A 9,403-nucleotide genomic window follows, 5' to 3' on the forward strand; every position below is an offset into this window, starting at 1 on the left:
ACACCTACCCTCTCTCTCTGTCTGAAGGTATAAAACACTGGTCCTCATTCTGGAGAGCTCTAGTCTTGTGGGGTCACCATTGACCAAATCATGCAGGTACAGGAAACTCCATCCTGGGTCAATGGAGAATGAAATGTGAGTCCTGGCAGGCTCTCTGGAGAAGAGCATGGAAGCCTCCTGGAAGGCAGCAGGAAGAATTTGAGGGTCAGGTGAATGAAGTCTGGTAGAGAACTTGGGACCTGTGAGACCTCTTTGGGGCCTTCACAGTAAGACCACTGAGAGCCACAGCAGGTCCCTGAGCCAGGCAATGCAGTCTGACGAAGCTGTGGCACGGGTGGACACTATCAAGAGCTGCCCTGATGGATTCTCATTCTTGGGCAAGTCACCAGGCCTCATTTTGCCCATCGGTGCAATCGGGAGAGGGTAAGATTGAACGCCAGCTCTAAAATCAAGTGGCCGGAGATCAACTCCCTGGAGCTGGGAGTCTGATGAGATCAGCCATGTGACTGAGACTCAGGTTCCCTGCTGTTATGTGAGAGAAAGGCTGCAAGGCCTCGAGTTCTGCCGGCTGTTCAGCGTACCCTGACAATTAGGGGCCTTGGGGACAGTCACCAGTTGGAATGGGAATCCCCAGAGGCCCACTGATTGCAGCTGATGGGAAACTCCACCCTTCATTCCCTCCCATCGGCATGGCTGCCAGCCCTGAAAAGCCCCCTGGGGCCTGCTGGGAAGGAGTCTGGACCACCAGGGCAGGGGTGGAACACTGAGCAGGCAGGTGGGAGGTGACACCAGAGCCAGCAGTTCCTCGCTGTCTTGGGGCTGCTGTCTGTGCCTCGGTTTGGACCAGGACTCCTTGCCAGTGACCTCCGGGACTATCAACCAGCAGAACGATGGGCGGACAGTGGCTTTTGCTGCTGCTGCTGTTATTAACTGGGGACGGAGCCCTCCATCTTCCTGGTGAGTATCCACACACACCCTTTCCATCCATCCTTCTCTGGAGGCTCTCACAGCCCATCTTCTGGCTCACTGGGGAGGGGAAGCAGGTGGTGGAAGATAGGTTAGTGTCTGTCCCTAGGAAGACCTTATGTGAGCATAGCCATCTTCAACCCACTCCTAAATGATCTGAAGGCTTAGGGCACCCATGAGCTTGAGGGGCAGGGCAGGAACATGATGGGATGACCTCAGAAGAGCTTCTGGCTTTGTCTGCCCATCCTCATTCAAGATGCCATCCTTGTCTACTTCCATTTCATCTGTCATCTCAGCCGTCTCCCCCTTTCTGTCTGTCCTTTCCATCTGCGTTGGGCCAGTAGCTAGGGGCTTCAGTAGGTTAGTTCCCTCTCAATCTGGTCTAGAACTGTGGCCCCTGCAGGGGCTTGGACCCCTGCTGCCCTCCCCTGCCCTACTCCAACTGCCACCCGCAATGTCTCACTGAGCGCAACGGAGGAGTGCAACCCTGGATCCTGAGTTCATGGGACAGCACGGGGGAAGATATGGGGAGCTTTCAGGAAACTGCATGTGTCATCAATCCCCTGAGTCACGACTTTTTCCAAGACCGGGGGTTTCCTTGGCAAAATAATACCCAGGAGGCAGATACCAGTTTTGGTGAGAGGCACAGAAGGGGAAATCATTACCAGCAGCAGGTTCTGCTTATTGAGCACCTACTGTATGCTCAGCACTGTGCCAAGTGCTTCCTATGTATTGTCTCATTTAATCTTTATGAGCACCCCTGAAGTAGGCACTGTTATCAATGCTGTTTTACAGTTGAGGAAACTGAGACTCGGAGACATGAAGTGGGTTGTCTGCTCGTCACAGTGCTAGGAGTCTGTCCCAGGTCTGACTCTGGGGTCCAGGCCAGGTTCCATTGCTTCTCAAAGGAGCTACTATGGGCAGGAGGCTTCCATGTCATATACGTGTGAATTCTTAGCAAACCTCTAATTGCAACACACTTCCAATCAAAATCACAATGGTGTTAATTCCAGTACTTATGAGGGAGAACAAAAGGTCAACAATAGCCAAGGTAACTTTGAAGACCAAGATGGGAGACTCGCGCTACCTGATACTGAGACTTACGTTAAAGTAACAGTAAGATAATGTGGTGTCGCAGCAATAGCCAAGTGAACCAAGGGAATGAAAGAGCAGGGAAATTAGTTTCGATGCATAACAACAGGTAGCCTGACAAACCAGTGGGGAGAGGACAGACTTCTCCAAAGTGGGCAGAGACAACTGGTTAACCACATGGAAGAAAACATAAAACCAGATCCAGTGGAAACATCTGTCCCTGAAAATAAAAACTCGAGACCCCTATAGCATGATCTCTCTTCATTTCAGCTTGGAATTTTGCTGCAAACAGACCTATGGATCACTAGGGTTTAGAGAGGTCTTGCGATACAAAGTCCAAGTCCCTCACTGTGCTCGTGGGATGTGCAAGGACTGAGAGAGCTATGGTCTTCCCCAGTATCGAACAGCATGTCAGTAACAGAGCCAGGTCCAGAGCCTAGCTTTTCTTTTCGTGTATCCTGGCCAGCGCTCCTGTCCTTTTGTAACCCTGTAGCTCTCTTCAGGGGTAGAAGAAAGTGAGGGTTGGAAGAAGCAGATGCCAGATGTGGGTGGGGTTGGGGACAAGGTTCAGTGCCTCTTCAGAGCTAACTGTGGGAAGGACAAGCCCATCACCTGGGCTGGGTCACCTCTTTTCTGAATTAGTCCCTTGACAACTGCCAGGAGAAGGCAATGGCACCCCACTCCAGTACTGTTGCCCGGAAAATCCCATGGATGGAGGAGCCTGGTAGGCTGCAGTCCATGGGGTCGCTAAGAGTCAGACACGACTGAGCGACCTCACTTTCACTTTCCATTTTCAAGCATTGGAGAATGAAATGGCAACCCACTCCAGTGTTCTTGCCTGGAGAATCCCAGGGACGGAGAAGCCTGGTAGGCTGCAGTCCATGGAGTCGCACAGAGTCGGACACGACTGAAGTGACTTAGCAGCAGCAGCAGCAGCAGCAACTGCCAAGGTTACGATAACAGGGCATCAGGTGATGGACCTATTTCTGCCCATTGCCCAGGAGAGAGAGGAAGGTTTCCAAGGGATACAAGGGTAACTGATTTGGGCCTTTTTCTCTAGAGAGGGTAACTGGCTCAGCCATGAGAATAAAGCTGTGTTTTTGTGAAGCAGTGCAGCATAGTAGGGAGGACATTGGGCTTTGGAGTCTGACGGATCTGGTTTCAAATCCAGTGCCACCACTTCCTGGCTGTGCGACCTTGCACAGATGCCTTCCCCTGGCTGAGCCTCAGTTTCTTCATCTGGTAAATAGAAATAATTGTCCTTACCTCACAGTGGATGTGAGGATTCAGTGTGCCAAGGCTTGCACATTGGAACAGCACCTTACTCAGACAAGGTGAAAACTGAAGGTTGTCAAAACTATCTTTGACTGCTGTTGCAGTAAATGAAGCACTTGGCTTTCAATTAGGGGGTCAGGTTGCAAAAAAAAAAAAAAGCGTATCTTTAAATATTAAAATCATATTCAATGTGGTATGAAAGTCACATCAAAAAAGGTATTAAGAAATCAAAGATCATGCTCATACATATGCATGTAAGTAAAAATCTGTGAGAAGCTACTTTAATAATAAACAGGTGATGAATGTAACAAAAAGAAATCAAAGATCAAGTGTGATAATAGATTTCCATCTTTTGCTGACTCTTGTCTCTGGAATAGTCTTTAAGCATAGTGAGACATAGTTGCCAGAATTAGTTAAATTAGCTCTCCCTGGCATCATCAGCTGAGATCTATTAGCACAGTTGTTGTTCAGTCACTAAGTTGTGGCCGAGTCTTTGCGACCCCATGGACTGCAGCATGCCAGGCTTCCCAGTCCTTCACTATCTCCCAGAGTTTACTCAAATTCATGTCTGTTGAGTCAGTGATGCCATCCAACCATCTCACTCTGTCATGCCCTTCTCCTCTTGCCCTCAATCTTTCCAAGCATCAGGATCTTTTCCAATGAACTGGCTCTTCGCATCAGGTGGCCAAAGTATTGGAGCTTCAGCTTCAGCATCCATCCTTCCAATGCATATTCAGAGTTGCTTTCCTTTAGGATTGACTGGTTTGATCTCCTTGGTGTCCAAGGGACTCTCAAGAGTCCTCTCCAGCACCACAATGTGAAAGCACCAATTCTTTGGCACTCTACCTTCTTTATGGTCCAACTTACACATCCATACATGACCACTAGAAAAACCACAGCTTTGACAATACAGATCTTTGTTGGCAAAGTGATGTCTCTGCTTTTTAATATTCTGTCTAGGTTTGTCATAGCTTTTCTTCCAAGGAGCAAGTATCTTAATTTCATGGCTGCAGTCACCATCCGCAGTGATTTTGGAGCCCAAGAAAATAAAAGTAGCACAGAGCTGGCACATAAATGGTGCAAGCCAGTAATAATATAGTTGGTGTTGATATTACTTTATTGAATCTTGCGATAAAGATATTTGGTAAAGTTAGAACATCTGGATTGGTGGAGGGAACAGGTCTATTGATTTCTTTTTGTTTGTTTGCTTTATAGGCATTATGACAACCCGGGGGTCAATTACAACATCCTCCATGAACAACTCTGCAGTTTTGGGAATTACAGAGTATTCCTCCACAACTTCAGCCCCATCCAACAGTGGGAGAGATGATGGCCCTGCAGTTCCATCTAATGCCTCATCAACAACCGGGAGGACAACAATGTCTGAGTCCCAGCAACATTCAACACCAGTTGCTCTTCTAACTTCATCACCAACCGGCAGCTCTGCTGGATCCACTGAGCAGACAAGCCCAACACATGAGACTCAGGAGGAGAAATTAAATACAGTTATCAGTACAACCTCTGAGGGCACTACACTGCCAAATTCCATGATGACTTCCAGACTGAAGGCCCAGGGAGGGCCATCCAGAAGCACAGCCTCATCCAGCATGGCCACAACAGCAAAGCCCTCGAAACAGAACCAGAGTGCTCCAGCTGCAGCCCCATTCACATCCAGCTGTGCAGCCAATGGACTGGAGTCATCAGTGGCAGCTGACTCTTCAAAATTAGCCACAATCACAACTCCAATGGCTTTAAACACATCAGGCATTGACCTTACGTCATCAGGGTCCACAACAACCACTGTCTCTGAGATGTCAGCTACAATCTCCCGAGCAACATTGGACAAAACCACTGATGCGATAGAATCTTTACCTGTGACCACTCGTGCCGTTACTCACACCACTTTACTAACCATGACCACCCTGGAGACAACTGTTCCTGGAACAAGCATACCTGGGGCTCAGGAAGGGGTAACTACATCTGCACCCTTCACCCTAACAACATCCTCCACGATAAGCACGGAGTCCGAAAGACATCACAATACCATCATGCAAACACCTTCTTCTCCAATGGAATCAGCCCCCAGTGCTGGTACTGCCATGACCCCGTCACCCGAGACAACAGCTGCTCATTCAACACCCCTTACTCCCATCTCCCCAGGGACAACAAAATCCTCTGCCAGGACTGGAGTCAGTCAAGTGTCCCCCAGACACACTGGGAGCAGCAGTCCTGGAGCAGAAATCTGTGCTTTGGATGAGTACCTAGCTGACAGCAGAGGTTGTATGTGCAATAACAGCTACTATGCCCACTCAGGTAAGTCTGAGGAACTCCGGACAGTACAGCTAAGAACTCTGCACAACTCTGTGAAGGCCCAGATGAACTAAGTCCAAAGGGTATGGGAGAGCTAGTAAGGTTTAGACATTGACATCTAAGTCTACCTGGGCAGAGGTGATTTCCAGTGAGAGCAAGCGTAGCTAGACATGTGAATTTGTCTTAGTTCGGGCTGGTATAACAAAATACCATGCATAGGTTGGCTTATGAACAACAGAAACTCATTCCTTACATTTCGGGAGGCTGACAGTCCGAGATGAAGTCACGGGTAGCTTTGGTATTGGGTGAGGGCCCACGTCCTGGTTCAGACAGCTGTCCTCTTAGTGTGTCCTCCAGGATGGAAGGGGCAAGGGAGCTCTCTGGGGTCACCAATCCTGTTCATGAGGGCTTTCCCCTCATGACCTAAGTGAAGTGAAAGTCACTCAGTCATGTCCGATTCACTGCGACCCCATGGGCTATACAGTCCATGGAATTCTCCAGGCCAGAATACTGGAGTGGGTTGCTATTCCCTTCTCGTGACCTAATCAATTCCCAAAGGACCCACCTCCTAATAATGTCACATTGGATATTAGGATTTAACATATGGATTTGGAGGTGGTGGTGCAAACATATGGTGTACAGCAGAGGTAGAATGGGCAAGTCATCAACCCTCAGCCCCCAGGATTCCAGCGACTGATCTGAGATTAAGCCTTCCTGGGGGGAGTAGATGATGAGCTACCAAAGATAAAACCCCAGCAGAGGCCTGGAGGGCTAAGCAGGGAAATGGGAAAGAGTCTTGTTGAGGCAAGACAAGTGTAGCAGATACTATCGAAAAGTGGAAGTCACGGGATCTCCCTGTGTGAGTAGCAATCAACTACCTCTCAGGCGCAGCCTCTGGCAGGGCTAAAGCTGGGTCCTGGGAACCAAACATATGCCCCTCACAGTGGAAATAAATCTAACCCCCCCATTTTTCTAAAAAAAGACTACTCTTTTTTTTTTTTGCCATGCCATGCAGCATGGGGGATCTTAATTCCCCAACCAGGGATCCAACCCGCACCCCCTGCAGTGGAAGCACAAGAGTCTTCACCACTAGACCCCCTGGGAACTTCCAAAGCACCAGCTCTTATATTGCAGCCCGTGCCTCTGACCGAACATGTCTGCCAAGACAGAATCAAGGAGCTTTTTTTTTTTTTTTTTTTTAAAAAGGAAACAAAACCTTTAAATTCAAAGTAATAAAGCAAGTCCAGAAATGTTTAGTATTTCCATGATATTTTACTTTTAATGACTAACTGTGAGCGGTTCATCCCAAATTCAATAGCAAGTGTGGAAAGCACAGACACAGAAAGAATAGAAGGCTTAAATATTAGCTTCTCCTTCATCACCCCAAACATGGTGCCTGACATGTGTCAGGGCACCGTGTGGTGCCAGGGGCAGAAAAATCCATGCTAATCGATTTAACTATAATTAATTAATTAATTTAGAGAACTGAAAACATGGAACAAAGCAAAATTTGTTGCCTTGTGAAGCTAAGAAATCCTGAAAAGGACGTGAAGATGTGTTCCTCTCTGTCATGACTCTCAGTGGTGCTCCCTCCCTCCCTCGGCTGTCTCTCCAGGAGTTTAGGCTTTTACAAGACAGAAAGAGCTATGGAGTTCAGACAGTTTAGGTCCCTCAAAAACCCCAGGGTCCAGGTTACCCGTTGGAATAAGAAGGAAATCAAAGAACAAAGCAAATTATTATCTCCTCAAATAATCTTGACAGGCAAGTAACAGAAGCCAATGGGTTGGAGAAGGGCAAACAGGAGAATTTATTACAAGGGTGTCTCATGGAGCCCAAGGGTAGGCTCCAGCCAGGGTCCCCCGGGACTTGGAAATATGGATGCGGTGGCAACCAGCGAGTCACCCCTCTCTCCTCTCTCAGTCTTGCTTCACTCCCTTCGGTACCCACAACTGCTTTGTTCCTCTCTCCAAACACTGGCTGTTCCTGCATCTTAGCCCACAAGGCAGGAGAGGGCTGCCTCACAACTCTCAAGCCTTATTGCCTCCTTTCAGGCTCAGTTCCTGGGAAAGAGATTCTGAGTGGATCAGCTAAGGCCAGGGATTAGGGTCCCCAGTGCAATCATGGCAGAGGGGTCTCTCCTCCCATGAGGGAGAGTCTTTAAGGGAGTGGCTATGGGTTGGACCCCCAGATTAGAACTAGTACCCCTGCCCATGGCATCACCTCGGGAGCCTCAGGAAGCTCTGTCCTGGCTCTTATCCCCCTACAGAACTATCCGGGGCATTGGTGGCTCTGCGCTGCCAGCCACAGAAAATTGAGGTGGTCCTGAGCAGCTGCTTCCTGAAGACGCGCCACTGGATCCTGGGGAAAGGCGCCTTTTCAGGATGCTCCAGTGTCAGCAAGTCAGAGGAGGGTCGCAGAGCCCAGGTCTTCACCGTGGAGAAGAAAGAGGGTTCTTGTGGACTCCACCTCTCTGTGAGCAATCTGGAAGGGATCCTCTGACAGGAAGTTGGGCTGTATGTGTGCTTCGGGGGAGGGACTGGGAAATGAATGACTGGTGCCAGTTGTGACTTTATTTCAATTGAAATGAAGGATAATTCTCTGGAATGAAGTCAAGTCTTAGCAATCAGACTAGTCTTTTGGGGGAGGAGACCATGTTGTCTCTCATCAGATTAGGAATGCCTTTATAAATGGTGCCATGTTGGATGGATTGGGAAATTGATTTCCAAACTTGTCAGCCACAGAATCCTTTAAAATAATAACTACCACAACCACAACCGGTATTTATTAATGTCTTACTGTGTGCTGGGCTTCCCTGGTGGCTCAGATGTTAAAGAATCTGCCTGTAATGCAGGAGACCCGGGTTCAATCCCTGGGTCGGGAAGATCCCCAGGAGAAGGGAATGGCAACCCACTCCAGTATTCTTGCCTGGAGCATGGCTACAGTCCATGGGGTCACAAAGAGTCAGACACGACCGATTGACACACACATACTGTGTACCATGTGCTGTGGGTCAGAATCTTTTTTATACGCAATGTCTCGCTAAATCTTCACAATAATCCTGTGAAGTTTCCATTTTACAGATGAACAATCTAAGGATCAGAGAAGCTGAGGGATTATCCCAAGTCACACAGTTAGTTATTAACTGAGCTGGCTTGTGCTCCTAACTGCTCACTGTGCTGTTACTTCCTTTCCTGGAAAGGGCTCTTATGAAAAGCCAAACATAAAAAGAAATATATAAAAATAGAGCAGCTCTGATTGAATGCAGCAGGAGGAAGAGTGCCCTGCTGGATCAGCTTCCCCCTAACACATAGGTAGACTTTAATGCCCCTTCAAAGAGGCCCTGGAGCTCTCTGGGCTCAGTTTGAAAACCAGAGTTTGTTACAATGGTGGGGTAAGGTGGGTGATGTAGTTCCTCCAGTATCTAGTTCTGCCACCCACAGATGGGTTCTCTTGCCCAAGTCAGTAGCACAGAGTTGACAGTTTCAACATGTAATAGATAAGTCCATGGCTTTGCCCCTAGAATTCTCTGTGTTCTTTTTAAAATAAACTGCCTGATTTACAGCAATAAAACAAATCATTTTGATTTGTTTTTAAGAAATCCTGTGGAAAACAACGAAATATCAAAAAAATATCCGAATCTTGGGATAAGGACCAGGCATCAGCCATTTTAACAAGTCCCACAGTGATTCTTTTATTTTTTTCCAGGAAATTCTAAAATGCATGTTGAAATTTGAGAACCACTGACACAGAGGTTAAGAAC

This window comes from Bos mutus, chromosome 2 (genome assembly GCF_027580195.1).
Source record: "Bos mutus isolate GX-2022 chromosome 2, NWIPB_WYAK_1.1, whole genome shotgun sequence".
NCBI lineage: Eukaryota > Metazoa > Chordata > Mammalia > Artiodactyla > Bovidae > Bos > Bos mutus.